The 27,786-nt window shown below is 43.0% G+C and overlaps 2 long non-coding RNA genes across 3 annotated transcripts in view; one reads left to right on the top strand and one right to left on the bottom strand.

The window, feature by feature from the left end:
• LOC125754957 (uncharacterized) overlaps positions 1 to 21,132 on the bottom strand; it is a 38,943-nt gene extending 17,811 nt beyond the window's left edge. The window contains exons 1-2 of one of the 2 annotated variants that reach the window (XR_007410164.1): positions 20,325 to 21,132; positions 4,874 to 5,654 (exon numbers count right to left, since the gene is read on the bottom strand). This is a non-coding gene — a long non-coding RNA (uncharacterized LOC125754957). The remainder of the gene's footprint in view (positions 1 to 4,873; positions 5,655 to 20,324) is intronic. The other variant, XR_007410163.1, reaches the window with a different exon arrangement.
• LOC125754958 (uncharacterized) lies at positions 20,534 to 27,783 on the top strand. The gene is made up of 3 exons (XR_007410165.1): positions 20,534 to 24,754; positions 24,876 to 24,989; positions 25,614 to 27,783. It is a non-coding gene; the product is annotated as an uncharacterized LOC125754958 (long non-coding RNA).
• The last annotated feature ends 3 nt before the right edge of the window (positions 27,784 to 27,786 follow it).

Here is a 27,786-nt window from a genome sequence, read left to right on the forward strand (position 1 = left end):
GAGCAGGTGAAATGACTAGAATCTATCCAACCTAAAGCCTCGCTATCTACTCCTCTCGACCTTCCTCTGACTTAGAGAAAACGACGAAGAGCTTTTCAGCCAGACTATAATGACGGTGACAGTGAAAGTCACATTATCTGTAAAAAAAGAGAAAAATTCAGCAAAATGTCTAAGGACCTAAACAATGAAGGATGCAGAAGAGCCTGGACACAACAGCAGTCAAGCAAAGTGGTCCTAGTTGCCGTCCAGGTCAATGTGACGGTCTTTCTAGAAGCCAAGCCCAAAGCCACAATGGCAGTGCCAGCTCAGCAGGAAGTCAGGACAGCAAGAAGAAATACAAGAAACGTTTTTTAAAAATAAATACATAGGAAGCATACAGGCATTGGCACAGAATTGGGGGCGGGGGAAGCCAGAAACACAAAAACAAGAAAAAGAGGCCAAAGAGCAAAGACAAGGAAGAAGAAAGATGACCAAAAAAAGAAATTTGTAGAACTTTGTATAAAAAGAGGGATTCTTTAAATTGACTTGTCATCAAGATGGGGGAACAGGGCTAGCTGAGGACAAAGCACGGCTGATATCCACAAACGACCCCCACCCAGGGTGGGAAACGTGTGACATTCCTCAGGAAGCTTCCAGTTGTCTTAATGTTAATACCTTGCTAGAGGGAAAAACTATCTTTAACATGAAGAAGGCAAGGTCTCCAGGATCTGTAGGTCCTCCTTAGCATATGAAAACCCTTTTGAAATCTCCCTTTTGCTCGACTCCTCCAACTCCACCCTTCACAACCCTGGGGCAGCAGTGCTTCTGGCTCGTGGGTCCTGTCCCTGTGCTTTAATAAAACCACCATTTTGCACCAAAAACCTCTCAAGAATTCTTTCTGGGTCGTCGGCTTCGGACCTCACCTATATTCCAAAACTTCATCAATCATATTGAATTTAATGTTACAACGTAAGGAGATTCAAGCCTTGGAAATAATGGAAAACCTGTCTGCACTTAAAATATTACTACTTAATTATTTGATGCTTGCCTCAGAACTTTATAATGCAGACTTTAGTATAGAATTGAGAGTTATGGGATCCCTGGGTGGCGCAGCAGTTTGGCGCCTGCCTTTGGCCCAGGGCACGATCCTGGAGACCCGGGATTGAATCCCACGTCGGGCTCCCGGTGCATGGAGCCTGCTTCTCCCTCTGCCTGTGTCTCTGCCCCCCCCCCCCTCTCTCTCTCTCTCACTGCGTGCCTATCATAAAAAAAAAAAAAAAAAAAGAATTGAGAGTTATAACCATGTAACATGAGGGGTTTTGCTAGGGGTGGAGTTGACTGTGAAATTTTCACATCTGAATCTTTCAAATTGCCTGGCAAAAGCTGATACCAGTTCTAAAATATTAGAATGATTTGCTGAATTCGTTACAAACCCCATGGGTCATTTTTAAAATTACAAGTTTTCAGTGAACTTTAAAAACACACACATAGGGCAGCACGGGTGGCTCAGCGGTATAGCGCGGCCTTCAGCCCAGGGCGTGATCCTGGAGACCTGGGATGGAGTCCCACGTCGGGCTCCCTGCGTGAAGCCTGCTTCTCCCTCTGCCTGTGTCTCTGCCTCTCTCACTTCTTGTGTCTCTCATGAAGAAATAAATAAAATCTTTAAAAAATAAAAACACACACATACAAAACACAAAGCTATCATTACACTTAATGATAAAAGGCTAAAAAACCCTTTTTAACCTAACATCGAGAAAAAGGTAAAATTGTCTTATTTCACCATCCTATTCAATGTTGTACTGGAGTGCCATATGACAAAACAAAAAGAAAAGAAAGGTATAGATTAGAAGAAGTAAAACTCTTTCCAGGTATATAATTATGTATGTAGAAAATCCTAGAAAATATACAATGAAATCACTAAAATAAGAAAATTTGCAAAAATTATAAAGTATAAAGTCAATAAATCAATTGTATTCTTAAATATTGACAATCACCTGTCAGAAAATTAAATTTTATTTTATTTTTATTTTTATTTTTTTTAGAAAATTAAATTTTAAAACATGCTATTTATATAATAGCATCACAGGCCAGATAATAATTAGGAAAGAATTTAACAAAATAGGTACACAAGACTTGTTACAAAAAAACATTGTTAAAGAAAGTAAAAAAGACTTAACTAAATAGAGGAATATGCCACACTCATGGGTTGAAAGACTAAGTGTGGTTAAGATGTCAGTTATGTCGAAATTCATCTCTAGATTGAACACAATCCCATTCAAATCCCAGCAGGGGGCAGCCAGGTGGCTCAGCGTTTTTGTTTTGTTTTTAATTTTTCTTTTAAAGACTTTACTTATTTATTCATAGAGACACAGAGAGAGAGAGAGAGGCAGAGACACAGGCAGAGGGAGACGCAGGCTCCATGCAGGGAGACATGGGACTCGATCTTGAGTCTCCAGGATCACGCCCTGGGCTGCAGGCAACTGCCCTGGCTCAGCAGTTGACAGAGATTGTGCAGAGGCTCAATGCCTTGGCCTTGAGCCACTTTGGTGCCTTGGCCACTTTGGTCTCTGAGGCCTTTGGGCAAGGATGGAGATGCTGGGGAAAGAAGCTAAAGGAAGTCCAGAGAACAGACCATTTCATCTACCTGATTATAAAAATCCTTCTCTGCTGTAGCAACTCTTAAGCGACCATTGGGATGCAGATCTTCCCATTCTGAGGCCATTTTTTTTTTCCTGAGGCCATTTAGAGAGGTCTAGCCACACATCTTTTCCTCAGAATGCCCTGTGATCAATTTTTAATTGTGCCCTTTCCAAGTCCCTGACCAGCCAGCCAAACCACTGTGACGAGTACATGGGGGTTCATTGAACACTCTCCGCTTTTGTATGTATTTAAAACTTTGCATAATAAAAAGCCTAAAAAAAAATTCTAATGAAAGCTACTGACAGCCGGCCCTTGTAAATGCACCCAAGAATGTAATCTAAATGTCACCTGGCCATACCAGCCTTTAAAATAGGCTCAAATTTCTCTTTAGGCCCAACTTATAATGACTGTAAGCCCCACCCACCCATCCCCACAACCTAGGAGCACATTCTAGAAGAATGCCATTATTTCACCAAGTCCTCAAAAGGTTCCACATATTGAAACACAAACAAGGCTGAAGCTGATAGCCATCCCTAGGGCCTCCATCCTCTGGCTCTCCTAGTCTAGCTCCCACCTGTCTACATCTGCCACCTGAGAAGCCACTTAAAGAGGCTTAATCATTGTGACGCCTGGGTGGCTCAGCGGTTGAGCGTCTGCCTTCCACTCAGGGCGTGATCCCAGGATCCCAGATGGAGTCCCACATCTCTGCTTCTCCCTCTGCCTGTGTCTCTGCCTCTCTCTCTGGGTCTCTCATGAATAAATAAATAAAATCTTTAAATAAAAAAAAAAAAGAGGCTTAATCGTTGCTGCTGTTGACAAAAAGAAAGACAAAGAAAGGTGTAGGAGCCATTGCAAGGTAAAGGAGACTAAAATACAAGACAATTAGTGTGACATGTGATCCTGAGTGGGAGTGAGGTGGGGAATGGCTATGAGTCACTATTGAGAAATTACAATGTGGATTGTGCGTTACATGATAGTGTATTCACGTTAAATTGCCAGATTGCGATCATTGCACGGAGGTTCTGTAAGAGAATATCCTCACACTTAGGAAATACACACTGAAGTATCTGAGAGTGAAAAAATAAAACATATACATTGAAGTATTTCCCCCCTAACTCAGCCTCTCAGCCACATGATTTTCTCTTCCAAATGTTATCTCATTTCTGGATATATCTGTTCAGAGTATTTCACACTTTTGCAAGCCAACACATTTTAACAGCTCCCTTATACCAAAAACCAAAAACGGGAGCATTCTCTACATCCTGTTCTGCATTTGGCTGTCTTAACAATATGTCTCGAAGATCATTGCATGACAGGACACGAAGCGCCACCTCATTTTCTCTTACAACCGAGTAGCATCCCACAGAGGGACGTGACATGATATATTTAAGTAGTTTCCTTTTTACAGATATTTGACTTGTTTCCAATCTTTTGTTGTCCTTTATTAAGACGAGCAAAATAGCCACCTTCAAGGGAATCAGGACAATTTGGGAACATAAGCATACAATAAAAGTATAATGTTAATACATCAATACTCTTGTCAGGGATTATATGTTAAATGGCTACTAATGAATGCAAAATTTGAAGTTATTAATCAGGAAAATAGATTTGCGAAAGAATGATTTGTGGTTATGATAAAACGAGGATGTATATGGGAATGTCGGCAGCCCTCGGTCTTAACCATTAAATGGGTCTGAATAAAAGCATTTTAACACAGTGGGATTGTTTTTACAGAACTACATAAATGATAAATAACAATCAGTAGTAGAAGTAGAGCCCCTGATAGTGGTGTTATTCTTGAGTCATTAATCAAAGTATTGACTTGAAAGAGTAGGTTTTTGGGTTCCTTAATGAACGACCCAGAAAAATGCAATGTCTTAAGAGTTAAAACAACAAATAAAGTTGCTTTTCACTTCATTCTGCCAAATAAGTCTATACTGGAAGGGGAGAAAGTTAACTATGAACCAAGGGTCAAGTGCAGGGTCTAAGGGTATCCCTCCCTGAGGGATATATGAGTATATATGTTTTGGGGTTGCGGGATTTTGTTGTTGTTGTTGTTAAATATAAACTCTGTGTCCACCTTTTCTTCAACATTTTCCCTTCGGTTCTTGAATTGCAACAGATAGTAATTTAATTTAAACTAGCCTGAGACAATATCCCCAGAACCCAAGTGCACGGAGTCAACCATCCTGACCTAAATGCCTCTTCCTCCAGGAACCAGAGCCCAGTACCCATCCTTTCCTGGCATACGTACCACTTTCTGTTCCATCACAATGGCCTTTATGGGTTTTTACTCCTCCAACTGGACAGTTCACTGTCTGAGGCTAGGATCCACATCTTACACTTTTGGGCTGTGCAGAGTCTGCCCAAGCTGGGGTCGTGCCAGCCCCCCGCTTCCCAGAGGCGGCCCGGCAGAGATTGGATCGGCAGTGCCTGCTGCCCGGTGCCACAGTGATGGTCACGCAAACCATGCCACCTCCGCCAGCAGCAGGAGCATGGAGGCGCCCACGGAAGCAGCTCGGGCACCTGATTCAGGGCATCGTGCCTGGGTCTGGAGCCGCCGAGCCTCGTCTGCTGGCTTTATTGGTCACAATAGGCTAGGCCATTCCAACCAACCAAGCCTGACAGCTCAGCGGCTGGCGCACCAAGGTTTCTTGGCCAGCCACAGGCAGGCCCCTGCAGGGTGGACAGCTGGCCTGGGCAGCACTCCTCCAGCGTGGCTCCACCGTCTCAGGATCCTCCTCTTTCATAGGAGAGTAGAAGGTGAGGCCCTGGCAGAGAGACTTCAGGCTGGACACCAGCTCCTGCCGGGTTCCGGGCTTGTCTAGGCAGGAAACACCGCTGCCCCTACGCTTGGGGCCAAGAAATGGAATGGGCGGCATCCAGCTGGAATCTACCCTCTCCTTCCGAAATCCATTACCTGGATTTCCATTATCCTGGACCCTCTGGACCCCAGCATCAGGCATTCAGGCAACTGGCCCGGGTCGGTTCTCTGTCTGCACTCGGTGTCCCCGACTGACGTCGAAGTTCAAGGCCTAAGAGAACGAAGAGGTCAGAGAGTGTGCACCTGAGCTCAGGCGCCGGCCCTGCCCCAGCACCCTCTGTGCCCCCGAAGCCCAGATACTAGAGATCCACCTCGCAAAGCTGCCGTGAGTGTTAAGTGAAAGGGGGACAGGGCCTGGATACCGCTGTCTGGCATTCCTCTCCCCCCACGCACTCACCCTCAGAGGCTGCCCACCAGGAGCTGCTCACCAGGACTGGGACGGGCGGAAATCCTGACTGCAGAGCACCCGGACCAAGGAGGTGGCCTTCCAGGAAGGGGAGTTTCTCCCAACAGGATGGCCCTATTCTGCCTGAATGCATGAGAGCTGAGCCCCGCAGGAAGAGCCCTCTGGGGACCCGAGCCTCCCTGCCCCAGTCCAGCCACGCTTCTCCTTTTCCAGTCACACGGCTGGACATTGGTCTGTGGCCAGGCTTCCAGCTCTGGGTGCGGGTGGAGTGGCCAGGCTGTGGGAGCCACCTGTGTGCAGAGAGCAATGCCGCCAGCCAGCACACACCAGGCAGGGTCTCGGCCGGGGCTCAGGGTGCCCAGAGGGAGACCGGCCACTCTGACAGCCCAGATCAGCCCAAAGGTCTTCCTCTTAAGTGGAAAGACACCGGACTCCCTGAGAGGACAGGGAGAGGGCATTTGCTGCACAGCAGCGATGGACAGGCCTGCCTTTACTCCCATGTTTGCCATGTGGCTTGCTGAGGCTGTGGAAATCCTTTCCCTAGCTTCTCCACCAACACCTCCTCTACTAAGGCAGAGACTGCCCGGCACAGGAGGGAGTTTCCTTGGCCAGAGCCCCCCAGGCCTGGGCCCCCAGCCTCTGTGCTCCCACAGAGGACCATGCAGCAATGGCCCAATGGTGGGGAAGAATCTTTTCTCGGGGACAAGTATGAAATTCCCGGGGATAAGTCCTCCCCTGGAATGTGGCCTTTCCACCCAAGACCAGCTCCAGGAAATGAGTGTGTTTTCAGACAGAGTCCTCTTCCTCTGGAGAAAGATTTTCCAAATATGAAAGGACGGAGCTTCTTTTTTTGCACAGGTCTTCTGAAAGGGTGACAGCCCAAGTTCTCCCTAAATTAACAGCAGCGTGTGGCAGAAAAAACGGTGCAGAAGGTCTGGGGAAGTAACCGGGGATATGGACCCAGGGACTGGACCCTCTGGACCCCAGCATCAGGCATTCGTTCAATAGGCTGGGCCAAGGGTGCTGGGAGTACCTATCCCCTACGGGCATCAGGATGCTGAAGCCACACCAGGCCAGTGCGGACACTCTGGATCTGCATTTGTCATTTACTAGTCACGGAGCCTTGGACTACATGAACTGTCTGAGCCTCAGTTTGTCAACCAGAGATAAAATGCCTTGTCCAGACTGCTTCCCAGTTTTCCTCTGATGAACTAAGAAGAAAAAGCCCATGTAAACACTTTATAACCCAGAAAGAATTGTTTTAAAGGCAGCATTGTTATCATTGTTGTTGTTAAGGGAAATGCCAGCTCTCCAGGAACCTATAATCCGCTTGTGGAAATAAATTAAAATACGTGAGGCAGTTAAAGTAGCGAACCATGAGAGTCTGCACTTAGCACAAAATAGTGTTATCAAAATTACGTGCAGTAAGTGTTCTGAAAAAGAGACAGGTGTAGAATGAAGCAGACGGAACAAATTTTATGGAAGTGGTGGGGATAAGAACTGAAGTGAGTCCTCGAAAAAGAGAAGGTTGTAGAGAAATTGGCAGAAGAGAAAAGGCTTTAATAGTATGGGTGTGTGTTTAAGCACAAAAGCTCAGCTAGGACATGCATCATGCAAAGCTAGAGACACCCACTCAAGACTATGGAAAATGGGAGATGGGTCTAAGCCAGGGGTTAACAAGCCATTACCCCACAAGACATTTTTTTTTTTTTTGGTGCAAAAACTGTTTCTTAGGATGCAAACTAAGAATGATTTTACATTTTTAAAATGTTACACACCCATCTGAATGGCTAAAATCAAGAATAGTGACAACACCAAGTGCTGGTGGGGATGTAGTGCAATAGGAACTCTCATTCATTGCTGGTGGCAATGCCAAATGGCACAGCCACTTTGGAAGACCCTTTGGTGGTCTCCAACAAAATTAAACATATTCCTACTATATGATCCAGCAATGACACTCCTACCAAAGGAGTTGAAAACTTATGTTCACAAAAAAACCTGCACACAAATATTTACAGCAGCTTTATTCATAATTGCCAAAGCTTGGAAGCAACCAAGATGTCCTTCAGTTGGTGGTACATCCAACAATGAAATGTTATTTAGTTCTAAAGAGAAATGAGATATTAAACCACCAACAAAACAAAACAAAACAACAACAACAAAAAAAACCACCAACAGACATGGAGGAAGCGTAAATGCGTATCTCTAAGTGAAAGAAGGCAATCTGAAAAGGTTACGTATTATAGGATTCCAACTATGTAGCTTTCTGGGAAAGCCAAAACTATGGAGAATGAAGAGATCAAGGATTACCCAGGGTTAGAGGGGAGAAAAGGATGAATAGGTGAAGCACAGGGGATTTTTTAGGGCAGTGCATGCTCAGTAGGGTACCAGAATGATGCACATAGGTCCTTACACATTTGTCCAAACCCATAGAATGTATGACAGTGACAGTGAGCCCTAATGTAAACTACGGACTTTGGATGAGTATGATGTATCAATGTAGGTTCATCAACTGTTAACAAAGGTACCATCTGGTGGGAGATGTTGATAATGGGGGAGGCTATAACATGCGTGGATATTGGATATACAGATGATACATAGAAAACCTCTGTACTTTCTAGTCCGTTTTGCTGTGAACCTAAAACACTCTAAAAATTAAAGTCACTTTTAAAAATGTTATGAGGGAAAAAATGTTATAAGAAAGAAGAAAGAAGGAGGAATGATACAGACTTTATATATCCCACAAAGTATTTAGTATAGTATAGCCCTATACAAAGAAAGTTTATTGATTCCTGTCCAAAGGACAAACAACTAGACTAGAATGAAAATGAAAATACAATACAACCAAGGCACCTGGGTGGCTCAGTCAGTTAAACATCCGACCCTTGGTTTTGGCTCAGGTCATGATCTCAGGGTCATGGGATCAAGCCTCCAATCAGGCTCCAGGCTGAGCATGAATATGGAGCTTGCTTGAGATTCTCTCTCTCCCTCTGCCTCTGCCCCTCTTTCCACTCATGCTCTCTCTCTCTGTCTTTAAATTAATAAATAAAATATTAAAAGAAAAAACCAACAACATAATCAAATTTGTGTTATGTAGCTAAAGCAGCGCTGATAGGGAAAAAGAGGAAAAGCCTCAGGTCCGTAGTCTGATGTCCCACAATAGGAGGCTAGGGAAAGAACATCCTAAACCAAAAACAAGAAGAACAGAGGAAATAATAATGGCAAGAGCAGAAATAAATGAAATTGAAAACAGAAAAATGAGGTAGAAAAAAAATCAATGAAATCAAAAACTGGCTTTCTGAAAAAACTGAAAAACCTCTAGCAAGACTGGCAAAGAAAACAAGTGACAAGACGCAAATTACCGTATCAGCAACAAAACGGGCTGTCAGTACAGACCCTGCAGCGCCAGGTCCATGAAAGGAGTAAGAGAATACAACCAACAACTCTACACATAAATCTGACAACTTAAATGAAATGGACCAATTCCCTGAAAACTACAAACTACCACAGGTTACCCCATACAGGACAGATAACTTGAACCACTCTACAACTATTAAGGAGATTAACGTCATAATTTTAAAATTCCCCCAAATCTCCAGGCACAGATGGCTTTACCACTGAATCCTATCAGATATGTAAGGAAGATTTGACACCAATCCTACACTGTCTCTTTATAGGTGTGATAATTCATTTTTTCTAGCTTTATTGAGGTATAATTTACAAAACATTGTAAAAACAGGAGGTATACGATGTGATGATTTGGTAGATGTATACCTTGTGGAATGACTGCTACAATCAATTTAATTAACATATTACCTCACACTGGTACCAGTTTGGTGTGTGAGATGAGAACACTTAAGATTCACTCTTCTGGCAAATTTCAAATACAGTACCATATTACTATGGTCACTGTGCTATGTATTAAATCTCCAGAAGTTACTCATTTTTTTTTTTTGTTTTTGTTTCATTTTTTTAAAAGAGCCAATTGGCTTTATTAAGGGATTTATGAATTGGGCAACATTCTACCTAGCAAATAGAGGGGACCTCTGAAGAGTTGGAAGGTTTCAATAGGAAGGAGGGTGTGGCAAAAAAACAAAATGTTGTAAGGAAAAAAAAGAAAGGACTGTTCCAGGGAAGGTGACTTTCCCTTCGTTGGGGGGTGGGGGCAGGGAGCAAGGGGCAGGGAGCAAGGGGGTCTTATAATGCAGATTATTTTTTCTTCTTCTTTGGGGAAATAGAGAGGGTCTAGGTGACCGATTACCTCATTGGTGCTTACCAGAAAATTCCTGACTGACCAGTTAAGACTACTTTTCTGGGGGATGTTGAAACCATAATTAGGTTAGGTATCAGCCCCAGTTGGGAAACTTGGCCAAAGTGACATCATTTTGGGCCTGTGGCTTTCTACCAATTCCTCTGTTTTGATCAGACTGTTTAACTGAGAGAAGTGATCCAAATGTGAGGCATTAGCGCCACTCTCAGCTCCTGCTCTGAAGTTTTCTAGAGTTGCTGTTTGTGTGGTATCTGTAGGTCAGAGGGGTTTTGTTTAAACTCTGTGATATTCACAGCTCACAGCTTTAGGTTCACATTCTGCAAGACAGTCGCAGGTTCTTTTGCAGAACTTATTCTATAACTTCAAAGTTGATACCCTTTGACCAACACCTCCCCATTTCCCCCAACCCCTGGTCCCTGACCATCACCATTCTACTCTGCTGCTATGAGTTCTACTCTTAGATTTCACATATAAGTGAGATCATGCAGTGTTTATATTTTTGTGTCTGGATTATTTCACTTTTCATGTCCTCCAGATTCATCTATGTTGCCACAAATGGGAGAATTTCTCCTTTCTTATGGCTGAATAATATTTCAGTGTGTGTGTGTTTGTCTATGTGTGTGTGCACACATCACATCTTCTTTACCCATTCACCCATTGGTGGTCACAGGATGCTTCCATATCTCAGCAGTTGTGAATAATGCTGCAGTGAACAAGGAAATACAGATACCTCTGAGATCCAATTCATTTTATAAAGCCAATACAAGACAATTACATTATAAAATAAGACAATTACATTACAAGAAATAAAAACAAAAAACAAAAAAATGGCAAAGCACTAAAGATCAGTATCCCTCAAAAACCCATAACAAAATATTAGCAAAGACAATTCAGTTAATATATTAAAAAGTATTATACAACAGGATCAAGTAGAGTTTATTTCTGGGATACAAAACTGGTTCAAATTCTAAAAATCAATGTATTCTATCATATTGACAGGCTAAAGAAGAAAAATCACATGATCCTATCAACTGATGCAGAAAAAGCACTTGGCAAAATTCAATGCTCATTCATAAATAATCTTAGAATACTAAAAATAGGGAAAAAACCTCTTCAACCTAATAAAGAACATTTCCAGGGAATACTTCCAAACCCATTTTATGAGGCCAGCATTATTCTCATACCAAAACTGGATGACACTATAAGAAAATTATAGGCCAGTATCGCCAATGGCTATAGATGCAAAAAACCCTCAACAAAAGACTAGCAAATAGAATTCACCAGCACGCTAAAAGTATGAAACATCATGATCAAACGGGATTTATCCCTGAGACACAGGATAGTGCATCATATGCAAATTAAGAAATGTGACACACCACATTAACAGAATGAAGGATAAAAATCATATGATCTCTCAATAGATGTAGAGAAAGAAGTTGACAAAATTCAAGATCATTTCATGATTAAAAAAAAATAACTCTCAATAAATTAGGTGTAGAAGGAAAGTATTTCAACAGAATAAAGGTTATTTATGAGAAGTCAATAGCTAACATCATACTCCACTGTGAAAAGCTTTCAGATTTAAGATCAGAAACAACACAAGGATGCTCATTCTCCTTTTTTTTTTTTTTTTAAGATTTTATTTATTTATTCATGAGAGACACAGAAAGAGAGAGAGGCAGAGACACAGGCAGAGGGAGAAGCAGGCTCCATGCAGGGAGCCCGACGTGGGACTCGATCCCAGGACTACAGGATCACACCCTGGGCCTAAGGCAGGCACCAAACTTCTGAGCCACCAGGCGTCCCGTGGGATGCTCATTCTCACCACTGTATTCAACATAGTGCTTGAACTCATAGCCAGAGCAATTAGGAAAGAAATAAAAGGCCTCTAAATTAGTAAGGAAGAAGTAAAATGGTACCTGTTTGCCCGCAATACAAACGTATCCCTAAAGATTATATTTTAAAAATTGTTAGAATAAATCTAGTAAAATTACAGAATATAAAATCAATATAGAAAATTTGTTCGTTGGGGATCCCTGGGTGGCTCAGCGGTTTAGCACCTGCCTTTGGCCCAGGGCATGATCCTGGAGTCCGGGATCGAGTTCCACGTCAGGTTCCCTGCGTGGAGTCTGCTTCTCCCTCTGCCTGTGTCTCTGCCTCTCTCTCCCTCTATCTGTGTCTCTCATGAATAAATAAATAATCTTTTTAAAAAATTGTTCACATTTCTATACACTAAGAATGAACTACTGGAGAAAAAACTATGTAAACATTCCCATTTATAAGAGCATCAAAAATAATAAAATAGGAATAAATTTAACCAAGAGGGTAAAAGACCTATGCTATAACACCTATGAAAACTATAAGACATTGATGGAAGAAATCAAGGAAGACACAATTTTTTTTTAAAAAGGAAGACACAAATAAATGGAAAGATATCCCACTTTCATGGACTGAAAGAATTAATATTGTTAAAATATGCATACTACCCAAAGCAATCTACAGATTCAGTACAACCCCTATCAAAATTCCACTTGCCTTTTCCACAGAAATAGAAAAAACAATCCTCAAATGTGTCTGGAACCACAAAAGACACCATATAGCCAAAGCAATTTTGAGAAAGAAAAACAAAGCCAGAGGCATCACACTTCCTGACTTCAAACTGTATTATTAAGCTATAGTAAACAAAACAGTATAGTACACTTAGACCTGCAACAGAATAGAGAACCCAGATACAAGCCCAATTGTATATACCATTAACTAATCTTTAAAAAGTGTGCCAAAAATGCACAAGGAAAGAAGAATCTCTTTAACAAATGGTATTGGGAAAATTGGTTATTCACATCAAAAGAAGTAAACTAGATCCTTATCTTACACAATACACAGAAATTAACTTGAAATGGATTAAAGACTTAAATGAAGGATGTGAAACTGTAAAACTCCTAGAACATAGGGAAAAGCTCTTTGGCATTGTCTTGGCAATGATTTTTTGGATATGAAATCAAAAGCAAAGACAACAAAAGCAAAAATTAAAGCAAGTGGGACTACATCAAACTAAAAAGCTTCTCCACAGCAAAGAAAACAATCAATGAAATCAAAAGGCAACCTATGGAGGAGAGAGTCTGCAGATAGTATATCTGATAAAGCATTAATATCCAAAATATATAAAGAATTAAAAAAAAAAAAAAAAACAAAATATATAAAGAATTCAATAGCAAAAAAATCCCCAAATAATCTCATTTTTAAAAAAGGCAAAGGGGATGCCTGGGTGGCTGAGCGGTTTAGCACCTGCCTTTGGTCAAAGGGCATGATCCTGGAGTTCTGGGATCAAGTCCCACATCGGGCCCCCTCTGTGGGGCCTGCTTCTCCCTCTGCCTGTGTCTCTGCCTCTCTCTCTCTCCCTCCCTCTCTCTCTCTGTCTCTCATGAATAAATAAAATCTTTTTAAGAAAAAATAAATAGGCAGATGATCTGAATAGACATTTTCCCAAACATATACAAATGGCCAACATATAAACAAATGGTGCTCCCAACATCACTAATCATCACAGAAATACAAATAAAAATCACCAATGAGAGATCACTTCACACCTGCTAGAGTGGCATTTATCAAAATGCCAAGAGATAAGTATTAGAGAGGATGTGGATAAAAGAGAAACCTTGTGTACTGCTGGTAGGAATTTAAATTCATATCACCATTATAAAAAACAGTATGAAGTTCCTCAAGAAATCAAAACTACCAATCCCCCTTCTGGGCATGTATCTGAAGGAAACAAAATCAGTATCTCAAAGAGATAAATGCACTATCATGTTCATTGCAACATTACAATAACCAAGATATGGAAACTCCCTCAGTGCCCATCAATGGATAAATGGACAAAAAAGATACGAGCTTTTATATGATGGAATATTATTCAGTCATGAGAAAGAAGGAAATCTTACTACTTGCAACAACATAAATGAACCTAGAGAAAATAATGGGCTAGATAAAGACAAATACTGTATGATCTAATGTATATGTGGAATCTTAAAAAATAAATAAAAGTCAAACTCATAGAAACAGGCTGTAAAATAGTGCTTACTAGGGGATGAGAAGTGGGGGAAATGGGCAAATATTGGTCAAAAGCTACAAGACTTCCATTATAAGATGAATAAGCTCTGGCTATCTAATACACAGCATGGTGACTATAGTTAATATATTGTTAGGTACTTGAAATTTGCTGAGAGAGAAGATCTTAGCCATTCTTACTACCCTTACACACAAAAGGTAACTATGTGAAGTGGTGGATGTACTAATTAACTTGATGTAACAATCATTTCACACAATTTACATATGTCAAATCATCACATTGCATACTTTTTTAAAAATTTTTATTTATTTATGATAATCACATAGAGAGAGTGAGAGGCAGAGACACAGGCAGAGGGAGAAGCAGGCTCCATGCACCGGGACCCCGACGTGGGACTCGATCCCGGGTCTCCAGGATCGTGCCCTGGGCCAAAGACAGGCGCTAAACCGCTGTGCCACCCAGGGATCCCCATACTTTATTTTTTTTAAGATTTATTTATTCATGAGAGACACACACAGAAAGAGAGAGAGAGAGGCAGAGACACAGGCAGAGGGAGGAGGGACTCGATACCAGGACCCTGGGACCATGCCCTGAGCCAAAGGCAGACGCTCAACCACTGAGCCACCCAGGCGTCCCACAAACTTTAGATATTTTAGTTGTCAATTCTACTCATTAAAGCTAAAAAATTAAAGAACATTTACAAAAAACCTATACTAATGTCATACTAAATGGTGAAAGATTGTTTTTCCCTAAGTTCAAGTACAGGACAAAGATGTCTGCTCTCACCAGTGCTAGTCAACATAATGCTAGAAGTTCTAGCTAACGCTAGAAAAGACAAATTTGTCCTATTTGCAAATTACATAATAGACCTTATAGAAAACCTTAAGGAATATACCAAAATAAGACAAAAGAGAAAACACCCAACTCTTGGAATGGATAGTAAGGTTGTAAAATACAAGTTCAATATACCAAAATGAATTGCACTACTCTATACGCATGGAAACTGAAATTAAAAATACAATGCCATTTATAGCTAGAAAAAGTTGTTTACAGGCTTAGGTATAAATATAACAAAATGTGTACAGGACTGAATACAAAACATGACAAAATGCTGATGAGAAAAATCAAGGAAATTCTAACTAAATGCAGAGATACAGCATATTCACAGATTAGTACACTCAACATAGTGTCAGTACATATATATGTTTACTGCAACTCCTATCAAAATCCCAGGAAGATTTTTTTTTCATGTAGACAAGATTATTCTAAAAAAATTTTTTAATAGTTTTTATTTTTTTTACGATTTTATTTATTCATGAGAAACACACAGAGAAGAGAGAGAGGCAGAGACACAGGCAGAGGGAGAAGCAGGCTCCATGCAGGGAGCCCGACATGGGACTCAATCCCAAGTCCCCAGGATCATGCCCTGGGCTGAAGGCAGCGCTAAACCGCTGAGCCACCCAGGCTGCCCGATTATTCTAAAATTTATACGGAAAGACAGAGGAACTAGAATTGCTAAAACAATTTTGAAAATGAGAAGAAAGTAAAAGAAATCACTCTACTCAAATTTCAAGACTTATTACAGAGCTTCAGTTATCAAGACTGTGCAATATTGATGAATTGAAAAACACAGATCAATGAAACAGAAGACTCAGAGATAGGCATGTAAAAGTACAGTCAACTGAATTTTTTTTATTTTTTTATTTTTTTATTTTTATTTATTTATTTTTTAATTTTTATTTATTTATTATAGTCACAGAGAGAGAGAGAGAGAGGCAGAGACACAGGCAGAGGGAGAAGCAGGCTCCATGCACCAGGAGCCTGATGTGGGACTCGATCCCGGGTCTCCAGGATCACGCCCTGGGCCAAAGGCAGGCGCCAAACCGCTGCGCCACCCAGGGATCCCCCAACTGAATTTTTTTTAATGTACAAAAGCAATTCAATGCAAGAATGATGGTGTTTTTAATAAATGATGGAGCAATCTGACATCCATAGGCAAAAAAAACAAAACAAAAAGAATTTTGACCTGAACATCATACCTTATTATGAAAATTAACTCCAAATGGGTCAGCTTTAAATGTAAAACTTAGAGACTTCTACAAGAAAATGCAGGAGAAAATCTTCAGCACTTAAGGCTTAGTGAAGACTTCTTAGTCATAACCAAAAGCACAATCCCTAAAAGAAAAAAAATTAATAGGACACTATGAAAAATGAACTTTTGCTCTGTAAAGACCTTGTTAAGAGGATGAAACGGCAAGATACGTACTCGGAGAAAATATTTGCAAATCACTTACGAGACAAAGGACTCATGTTCAGAGTATATAAAGAACACTCAAAATCTAACCCCCAAAAAGAAAAAAAAAATCTATTAGAAAATAGGCAAAAGACATGAAGAAATGTAGCAGCAAAGAGGAAATAACAGGTGACAAACCGGCGCATGAAAAGACATTCCACGTCACTAGGCATCAGAGAAATGCAAAGCAGGACCATGATGAGCCATCACTGCATGTGAAGGTCGAGGCAGAATTGGAAGCAGGAGCTATTAGGGCAAGAATTCTGGAAGTCTGCAAAGGGATCCACTCAACTTTTTGGCTAAATGCGAATCTGTGCACACAGGGTATAACTCAATAAAACTGGGCAAGAACAGTGGCCAGGGGAAGAATATTTCCCAGGGAGCTTTAAGCCAAACCTATTCATTCTCAGAGATCATACAGTTAGTTATCATTTTAATTCCTCCAAGCCAGAGTGGAGAGACTTTGCTGAGTATGTGGGGGATTTAGTATAAACCCCAGAAGAGTCAAATCTTAATAGTATTCACTAAAATAACCGGAGACTACAAGATAATCTAGACCTGCCCTTAAAAATCTTAAAAAGCATGCTTACAAAGGATTGAGATGAACCAACAGTATCTTAACTGCCTTCCAGAACAAAGCGAACATTCTTTTTTTTTTTTTTTTTAACATTCTTAATAGTAATGCGACAAAATACAGCACTGCTAAGCACATGATGAAAAGTACCCTGCACACTAAAGAATTGCTAGGTATATGAAGAGGAAAGAAAGTGCTACCCACAATCAGGGGGGTAGGGGTGGGGTGGAAAGCTAATGAGAAAAAGAATCCAAATCCCACAGATGATGGGAACATATCAAAGTGACAGGAGTCAACTTGAAGAACCCGGTGAGTAGATCTGGGTCAATATTTCATTTTATTTTATTTATTTTATTTTTTAATTTTATTTTATTGGAGTTCAATTTGCCAACATATAGCATAACACCCAGTGCTCATCCATCAAGTGCCCCCCTCTCAGTGCCTGTCACCCAGTCACCCCCACCCCTCACCCACCTCCCTTTCCACCACCCCTTGTTCCTTTCCATCTGGGTCAATTTAAACAAGAAAATAGGGCAGCCCCTGTAGCGCGGTGGTTTAGCACCACCTGCAGCCCAGGGTGTGATCCTGGAGACCCTGGATCGAGTCCTATGTCAGGCTCTCTGTATGATACCTGCTCTCCCTCTGCTTGTGTCTCTGCCTCTCTGTCTCGATGAATAAATAAAATCTTTTAAAAAAATAAAAATAAACAATAAAATAAAATGACAGCAATGGATTACAAGATATAAAATAAAATAAATATCCATGAGTCCATGTTAATATAAATAAATAGAAGAGAGGGCAGCCCGGGTGGCTCAGTGGTTTAGCACCGCCTTCAGCCCAGGATGTGATCCTGGAGACCCCGGATTGGGTCCCCGGTCAGGTTGACTGCATGAGCCTGCTTTCTCCCTCTGCCTGTGTCTCTGCCTCTCTCTCTCTCTCTCTCTCTCTCTGTCTGTCTCTCATGAATAAATAAAATCTAAATAAATAAATAAATAAATAAATAAATAAATAGATAGATAAATAAATAAATAAATAAATAAATAAATGAAAAAGATTGACTCTTCTTTTCAGTAAAATTCCAATTTATAAATATAGAATGATAGAAATTTAAAAAATCATCATTTGGGAAATACCACAGTAATTATTATTGCTGGAAAGAATTTTGAATGCATGCTAAAAGAAGTGGGCCAAAGTATGATGAAAAAGGATGATTTGATTGGTCTCAAAATATGTCCTCAGAAGGTACTTATTGATAATAAAAGAAGAATGGTAACTTTACAGTGGACAAATCTGGTGGACCCTACATTGAGCAAATGCTGAAAGTTAACACCACGAGTAGTAAGACATACTGATATCTTGGTACCTCATGATGATATATTGGAGAGGGCACCACATGACTTCTGGGGTGTTCTTGCCAAACTTGCATAACCTCAACTGTGAGGAAATATCAAAGCCACTGGCTGTAAAGAACATGCTCTGGGACTCTTTCTAGTCTTCTCAAAGCCTGCTTTTCTCTCTCCCTCTGCCCCTCCTCTCATTCATGTGTGGGCTCTCATTCTCTTAAATTAAAAACAAAATTTTTTTTTTAAAGATTTTACTTATTTATTCATGAGAGAGAGAGAGGCAGAGACATAGGCAGAAGGAAAAGCAGGCTCCATGTAGGGAGCCCGATGTGGAACTTGGTCCCAGGACCCCGGGATCACACCCTGAGCCCAAGGCAGTTAAGCCACCCAGGTGCCCCTAAAAATTTTATTTATTTTTAAATTTTATTTTTTACACTATTTTTTTTAAGATTTTATTTATTTATTTTTGAGAGATACACGAGAGAGAGGGAGAGACACAGGCAAAGGGAAAAGTAGGCTTCATGCAGGAAGCCCACTGCAGAACTCGATCCTAGGACTCTAGGATCATGCTCTAGGCTGAAGGCAGGTGCTCAACCGCTGAGCCACCCAGGTGTCCCTAAAAAATTTATTTTTTATTTTTTTATAATTTTTTTAATTAAAAAAACGTTTATATGGAAAAGCAAAGAACATATAATAGAATCTGGAGGGCTTAGACTACCTGATTTTGGGGACACTTGGGTGGCTCACTGGTTGAGCACCTGCCTTTGGCTCAAGGCGTGATCCTGGAGTCCCAGGATTGAGTCCTATATCAGGCTTTCTGGATGGAGCCTGTTTCTCCCTTTGCCTATGTCTCTGCCTCTCTGTGTGTCTTTCATGAATCAATAAAATCTTTAAAAAAATTTTTAGACTAACTGATTTTTATCATAAAGCTACAGTAATCAGCAGAATGGGGAATTGGCTTAAAGTTGGCCATAACAGATTGATGGACCATGAAGTCCAAAAATGGGTTCCATTTATATGGTCAGTTGACGTTCAACAAAGATGCTGAGATAATTCAATGGAGGAAATGGGAGTCTTCAATAAATGCTGCTGAAACAACTAGATACCCTTAACTAGTTGGGTTTAAAAAAAAATCTCAACTGTTACACTACAAACCAAAATTAACTTTGGCTAGATTACTGAATGTTTATAAAAATTTAAAAATTTTACTCATAATAGTCAAAATTTGGAAACAACCCAAACCAAAACAAGTAAATAAAGTCTTAATGTATTCAAATAGAGTATCACTCAGCAATAAAAAGGAACTAGTGATAAGTGTGACATGAAATTTGAAAATATTATGCTAAGCAAAAGAAATCAGACACAAAAGAGAACATACCATATAATTCTATTTATATGAAGCTCTAGAAAAGGTAAATCTCATTGACTGTACCAGACAGCAGGCCAGTAGGGCTGAGGTTGGGTGGTGGGCATTAACTGCAAAGAGACGTAAGGAAAATGCCCTTTATCTGGATTGCAACGATTGCAAAAGCATAAACATTTGTCAAAGCTCTTCAAACCGCAAGCTTTAAATGAGCATATTTTACTGTTTGTAAATTATACCTCTATAAAGTTGATCTCTAAAAATTAGCCAGAAATATTAGTTTCCTGCTCATCCTTGCAACCTCATCCCCTGTATCTGTGGTCCTCAAGACATCAGTGTGCATCGGTCACCTGGGAGTCCTAATTAAAAAATCATCTTCCCAGGCCCATGCCCAGGAGTAGGTGGACAACCTGGGACTTGGCATTTGCAACAAGCATCCTAGAGGATTCTGATTCAGGTGTCCTGAGACCACACTTCGGAAAACTGGCCCTTAGTGGACTTCGGCATTAGATTTTTCTCCTGGATCAGACTCAGGCCATATTTGATCATCTGGTAAGAGCCCTGACCTGCCCGAAGGCCCAGCATTTCCAGTTGAGGGCCAGAGCTGCTCCTGGAGCTCATCGTGGCAGATAGTGTGATATGTCTTCTCTTCATAGAGAGGCTGCCTGTGTTTTCATTCCAGTTTAAGTGACTGATCAAGCCATGCCCCTGGTCTCAGAAATGCTGTTAAATATTTGCTGCCTGGAAACCCCTTCTAGTTGGCACAGAGGACCAACGGAAGTTCTTGAATAACTGTCATCCACATTGGCAGTTGGTGGCTTAGCCCTGCCACGTTGCCAGGGCAACCGGGGCACCTCCCAGAAGCCTTCAGGGGTGCTGCTCCCCTCCCTGAGGCTGGACAGACTTAAGCTGAGCAGAGAAAGTGAAGCAGGCAGTCCAGTCCGTTCAAGGTTTAGGGAGTCGGGCCCTAACACAGGGTCCCATGAAACGCAGGAGCCTCTTGAAGCTGTCTTTCAGAAGCTGGGTCACAAGGAAGCCTCAGAGCTGTTGCCAGAGCTGGCAGGAGCCACCATCAGAAGCGACCACCGAGAAGAAAGTCCTTCTGCTCAGTCCTAAAGGGAAGGATGCTTTGCCACCATGGGTCCCCGCCTGGGTGGGCCCTGGTTTCTCACAGAGGGAATAGATGTAGTGCCATGGGGAAGGGGAGATGGGGATTCAGCAGAGGCTTCAAACGAATCTATATAAATATTAAAATAGAACAAGACCAAAGCTTGTTAGCACAAAAAGGGAGTAGAGGGTGGGAGTCAGGGAGTGGAGAGGGAGGAGAGGAATAATGGTCCCAAAGAATCAGCCTTAGAAGGTCAGAGTAACTTCGCACAAAATGTTAACTCTGAGCTTGTTGGCAGCAAAGGCAGAGAAGGGAGTTCATGGGTGATGTCAGACCTTTGGGCTGGTAGAAGGAGCGTCGGTACTGATTTTTCAGGAAGCGAAATTGATTTCCTGACTCCTGAGGAAGGCAGCAAGCCAGAGCCTCCCCATATTTCCTTACACTTGAGGTAGGGATTCAGCATCCTCAGCAAAAGGAACTCTTAGTTCCAAGAGAGGATAGTGAGGGGTTCCAAGCCAAGGAAATGAGGAATGGTTTAGCTCAAAAGGTAGGAGGAGGTTGACCTGAGGCTACTGCCTTGAAGCCAATAAAGCGTAACCTCAGCCCCCCCCGCCCCCCCACCCCATTCGCAGGACCTCTCCGAAGGTTCACTCTGTTTTTTCTGCCCATCCAGGGCATGCTGTCCACATTTGATTTTCTGCTTTTACTGATTTTACAAACTCAAACCATTTCTTAGGCACAGACGGAAATTTAGAAGCAAAAGCAAAAGCAGTGAGCGCTGTCCTAAAAGCACTGCATGTTGGGAAGTTAGCCCTGGAAGCACCTGGACCCCTTCAGACCATGCATTGCTGGGGAAGCCAGGAAGGAGCTGGCTATGGCTAGCAGGATAAGCAGCACAAGAAATGCCTCCTCAGTAGCTGGAGGGGCGTGGGAGGATGGGCGTGGGGGGTTGTTCAAGGGTAGAGGGTGGTGGGTCAAGCCAGGACAAAGCTTAGCCTCTCCTACTTCTTGACAATCTTGAGGAGAACTGCTGTTCCCTCTGCTCAGCACATCCAGGATGACCCGCTGGGATGTGGGGATGGTAGGGTAAGTGCCCAGTACAGGAGAACCCTGTACTCCTATTGGGGCACTTAACTGCCTCCTTTTTCATAGCCCTTTGGACTTGATCCTCCCAGCAATATGTACCTTGATGCCAAGGACAAAAGCTTCCTTGCCAAAAAAATAAAAGATTTAAAAAATTAAAAAGAAAAGCTTCCTTAAAAAAATAAAAAAATAAAAAAATAAATAAAAATAAATAAAAATAAATTAAAAAAAAAGAAAAGCTTCCTTGCCTCTGCTCTGCCCAGGAACTCATCAGGTTTGTACAAAATACACGGCAATAGGCTTTTGGGGATCTGATCCAAATGGGAAGTAAAGAAAATAGGAGCCAAGAGTGAACTCTGAGTGCCTTTCCAGTCCTATTATAAGAAAATAGTAAGCACAGTCAGTCCCCAGGGTCAGCGAAGCAGCACTTGAGAGTTATCAATGGTCAGGAGCAGAGATGGGTGTGGGTTTTAAGTGGGCTGGAAATTTCCAAAAATGGAAGATCCTTAAGAGAGCTAATGCGGGTTACAAATATAAAATATTTTATATATATAAAAGAGCTTGGGAGCAAGGGGGGAAGGGGTGCCCCTGGGTAAATAGCCTGTGGCCTTGAAAGTGGCTGGTGAAGGTGTAAATGAGATGGGAAGATGGGACTTGAGTCTGGTGAACCTCGAAGGATGGGCACGTTTTGGAAAGACCTAGGGCCAGCACTTAAGTTGTGGCTGTGTGGAAGGGAGTAAAAAGGAAATGAGCGCCTTGATGTGCTTTGGTGGTTTAGGGCCCAAGAGGGGAAAGACTCCAACATGACGAGAGTTTCTGCTGAGTGCTAGAGAAGAGCTGTACCAGTAAGGGGATGCCAAGGTCAAGAACAAGGGGAGATCTGAAGGGGAAAATAGGAGGATTTTAGGCATTTGGACTTGAGGTGTGATGGAAGAGCTATGGATTTTGAGATGGTCATCTGACACCTGGGAAGTAAGGGATAGAGAAGTCTCATTCAATAATTGGAGCATCCATCCACCCATCTGCCCATTCAACATGCATTTGTTGGTAGCCTCCACCATACCCAGCCCTGTGTTAGGGTCAAAGGGTATAAAAGGTGAAGTATTCCCTCCCTTTGAATAATTAAATTTAGGCTCTCAAGAGAGAAAAACTAGTTGAGTAAGGCAGGGTCTTTTGGGCACAGAATAAGTGACCCAGAAGTGAGGGAGCTGGCTGTGACATCTGTCACCCTGTTGTCTTCCAGAAAGTATTTAATTCCACTGACCTGTGGATACCTTTACCATGTGGATCCCCCTTTACTTCTTCCCAACTCCACTTGTGGTCCTCCCCAAAGGGTGACTTGTCTGAAGAGAACGGTGTTCCCAGAGCCCACAGCTGTACTCTGGTCAAGGGTCCTTGAGTAAAATGGGTAGTAAAGACCAGGAGAGGGGTTCACAGAACGGAGAAATCCTCTAAGAAAGGAGGGAAGTTAGGGCCTCCACACTCCTGGATTCCAGAGGAGGTGGGACCGAATCTGAATCCTAAATTGTTGAAGCATTGGCCTAAGTGAAGCGGAAGCAGCTCTAAGAGATACAAGCCAGCTTCATCTAATAGAAAGTACCTGATGTCAGGCAAAGCCTCCTTAACCGGCCAAACCTCAACCACGAGGAGGAGGAAGCAGCCTTCCCTGTGGCCGCTGGGTTAAGGTGAGAACCATGTCCCCCTGGAAGGTGGCGTGTGCCCATGGCATTGCTTGCCTGACCCCTCTGGTGCTGTTCCCTCCATCTGGAATTGGCTTCACCAAGAAGCAAGCATCAGAAACTGAAGCAGGGGAAACAAGTCGAGGTGGGCAGACAGAAGGAGCAGCTGGGACCAGGGAGGAATAGGCGACAACACCAAGATATTAAACATAAACTCCCAGATTCACACTGGAAGACGTGTTGTGGGCAGCAAGCTCGTCTAGAGCTATTTCTTCAGGGCCTTACAATTGAACAAGTGACCTTGCGTGTGTGTGTGTGTGTGTGTGTGTGTGTGTTTTTCTATCACTGAAGTGTATGTTTCAATTTCCTGGCTCTCAGATGAAGTTTCTTGAACCTTTAATGTGAATGGGTATAATACCTATTTTGATGTCGCACGTGAACGTCTAGTATTTCAGATCAAAGCAGCCACTGCTGAGGGCCATCTGAAATGCACAGGGCTTGGTTTCCCTCTTAATTGCCAACCAAGCAGTGCATCTCACACTTTTACGAAAAAAACTGTTGACCGCCTACCCTCAAAGCGTACCTCAGAGATGGTCATATCTCCAGAGACGCTATGAACTACCGTTACTCTGTGTCTCCTTGGCTGCCTTTTGCTCTTGAGTTTTCTTTGCCTCCCATGAATAAAGGGAAGTCAGGAAACGTCAGAAAAAAAGAAGTAGCAGCAATTGAGTTACTTTTGCCACTTGTTCCCACTCAGCTGCCAGGGTACGATATGATGCTGAGGCTGCAAGTGTGCCGTCCCTCCATAAAGGGCCGTGTCCCACACGGGCGGGCCAGTGGCCCATGTGGCAAGAAGAGCTGGGTATGGCTTGGTCAGGGCACGGGACTCCCTGTGCCAAGTGCTGAGTCAGCTCACATCACTGGGCCTGAGATAAGGGGAGGGGACTAAAGCCCCAGGGGCTTTGCCTGTAACTTCTCTTGCCAGTATGAACCGAGTGAAGCTTCTTGTCCTGCCCTGGGAAGAGTTCTCACACCGAAGTATCCTACTCTCCTCACTGCCAGGAGAAGCTTGCTCACATTTAAAACTACTCCCAACTGGAAACGGGAAAGAGGCCTCAGATACGAAGTAGGTTCTCTTCATTCATTGATTAGGAAAAAATCCAACAAACTGAAAAAATAGAGGATAAATGCCCATATAGCCCCTTACCTAACTCAGAAAATCCTACTATTTTCCTTTTCTGCTTCAGATCTTTTTTCCAGAAGTAAAATGCTACTGATGTCTATGAGGCTTCTGTTCTGGTACTGGGGCAGACAGGATAACCTGAAGAGCTCCTTGCAGCCAAACACCTAGAAAATACTAGGTACTATCTATAAAATTTCCTTTTAATGTGTAGTGGAGGTTACAAGAAGGTAAAGGAAATTCCCCTGGGCCACAGCACCAAGAGCACAGAACTCTATAAGCAGCTGTCGTTGCTGCCTATGGTGGGAAAATGTGGTAGCATGGGGTCACGTTTTGCAATACCTGGTCTTCTTATATCCACACGTGGAGGGGAAATCGTGGGCTTGTTAGGGGGTGTTGGGAGTAAGACACTCCTCACACAAAGTTGGGGTTCTCTAAAAGCAATACTTACCCCCAGATATAGTAAAATTAGACAAAGGAATCTAAGTCTGGGTTCTGCATAGAAAAGTCTCCCTAGGAAATTTTTAATTAATGTCTAGGACTCCTAGGCTTTGGAGTTTAAATATATATTCCACTCATATGTGAGGAACTAAAAAAATTGACACTGAGTTGGTGATATCCTTAGGTTACCTGGCATAAGCAAATGAAATATCTCTGTACAGGACCCACCCAGAGGTCAGGGCTCACAGGGGTCCCACAGATAAAACTCTTCTAAGAATGAGCTCATAGTCCCAAGAGGTAATAATATATTTAAAGGAAAAATTCACCCCTTGGCTTGTATTTGTTTTTTCTCCACTCTTTTCAGCTACAAGATACCCCTGCTACAATGATACCAACTGTTCCTATTAACGCAGCAGAACGAGGCCCTAAGAACTGTGTGCCCCTCTATCTTGTACCTTCCCTCCCTGAGAGTAAACACTGAAATTCCTGATAAATCCCACGTATTCTTTTATATTTATACTACACTGAGTGATTCCATAAGTAATATATGCCTTTGTTTGCAACCTCAAGCTTACAGATGAGGAAAACCATGCTCAGTTACAAAGGCCTGTGAGCCAGCTAATGTCAGAATTTTTTTTTTTAAGATTTATTTATTTATGATAGACACACACACACAGAGAGAGGCAGAGACACAGGAGGAGGGAGAAGCAGGCTCCATGCTGGGAGCCCGACATGAGACTTGATCCTGGGCCAAAGGCAGGCGTTAAACCACTGAGCCACCCAGGGATCCCCTCATGTCAGAATATTGAGTAGAATACGGGACTGCTATTTCTGGGCTCCTACCCCCCCCCTTTTTTTTTTTTTAAGATTTTATTTATTCATAGAGAGAGAGAGAGGCAGAGACACAGGCAGAGGAAGAAGCAGGCTCCATGCAGGGAGCCCGACACAGGACTAGATTCCAGGATCACACCCTGGGCCAGGCAATGCTAAATCGCTGTGCCACCAGGGCTGCCCTTTTTTTTTTTTTTTTAAAGAATTTATTTATTCATGAGAGACACAGAGAGAGAGAGAGAGAGGGAGAGACACAGGCAGAGGGAGAAGCAGGTTCCATGCAGGGAGCCTGATGTGGGACTCGATGCCGGGACTCCAGGATCTTGCCCTGAGCCCAAGGCAGGCGCTTAAACTGCTTAAACCATTGAGTCACCCAGGGATCCCCCATCCTACCCTTTGTAATTCATCATTTTGCTTCAGTCCCTTGCAGCCAAGGTTAAAACTAGTCTCACTTCTCTGATACTATGCCAACAATATTTGAGAGAAAGCACCGAGAAGTCAATGTGTTTTTATTTTTATTTATTTTTCAATGTGTTTTTAAAAGTATGACTAGTTCCCAAGACAAATGATCCCCGATTGGATGATTGTCACTTGACTGTCCATTAGAGCATGGTTGATGTAGAGAATTGGGGAGGGGTGTGTCGGGATTACAATTTGAGGTCCACTCAGAGGGGAAAGCCCCATGTGATAGAATGAGCCAGTGAAGAATCTCCTAAGTCACGTGGAAGCTTGAAAAGCCCAGGAGTGGTGGGTGGTGGAAGGAGCGGCGGGAAGAGGATGGCATAAAGTCAAGGACTCTGTGTTTTGCTGGGAGCCCATGGCTACACGAAGTGCACGTTTCACAGTCAGGACTGCTCCCCGTGACTAAGTGGAAGGTGAGGGACCCTCCTGGCATCAGCATCACCAGGTGGCTGTGGCATTTCAAGGGCAGGGCACATTCTGATACAATACCCTTGTATCCTGAGCACTCAGAAAAGACTATGGCACACTGTCAGCGTCCACGAAAAAGTCCCTGAATGGTGCTCTATCTGGGCAACACAGCAGGGTCAGGCCAGAGGTGAGGGAGCGCCGGCTGCTGCCCTGGCCCAGTATAACCAGCAAATCCCCAACTCTTAGAACACTTCCAAGGCAGGCAGGTGGGAGAAGGCCAAGGGTGGGAGACAGGAGGCTGGGAGGCTCTGAGCTCTCCACCCACAGCTACAGGCCTGGCGGTCCAGCTGAAGACCCTGGGACGGCATTACACTGAGGCGCTGCCCCCAACCCCCCCCCCGGGCCCCACACATATCCCCACCTCCCAGCTCCCATTTCCTCCCCACACTTTGCAGCATACACAGCTTTGTGGTGTGTACCGCAGCACCTGCGCCTGCCCTGCAGCCTTCTCCTCGCCTGATCCACAGCGGCTGCCGGGAAGGCTCTGCCGTCACTGAGATGCTGAGGCTATGTGCTGGGGAGCTGAGCCCGGAGCCCGGGGCCGCCCCAGGGAGCATGCGGCCTGCAGGCTAAAGTGGGGTGGGTTCTGGGCCGCTCCCTGTCACAGACTCTCTCGGCCGGGTGACTGTCCCGGCCTGGGCCCCAGGTCTCCTTGCTGCTACTGGGTCTCTGAGAGCCTGCCCTCCGGCCCTCAGAGACGGCCCCTCAGCCACACACCCTGGCCTCCTTCCAAACATTGTTCACTGATGGGCCAGATGGGCAGCGAAGGAGAGCAG

Source organism: Canis lupus, chromosome 4, assembly GCF_003254725.2.
Source record: "Canis lupus dingo isolate Sandy chromosome 4, ASM325472v2, whole genome shotgun sequence".
NCBI classification, from domain to species: Eukaryota; Metazoa; Chordata; class Mammalia; order Carnivora; family Canidae; genus Canis; species Canis lupus.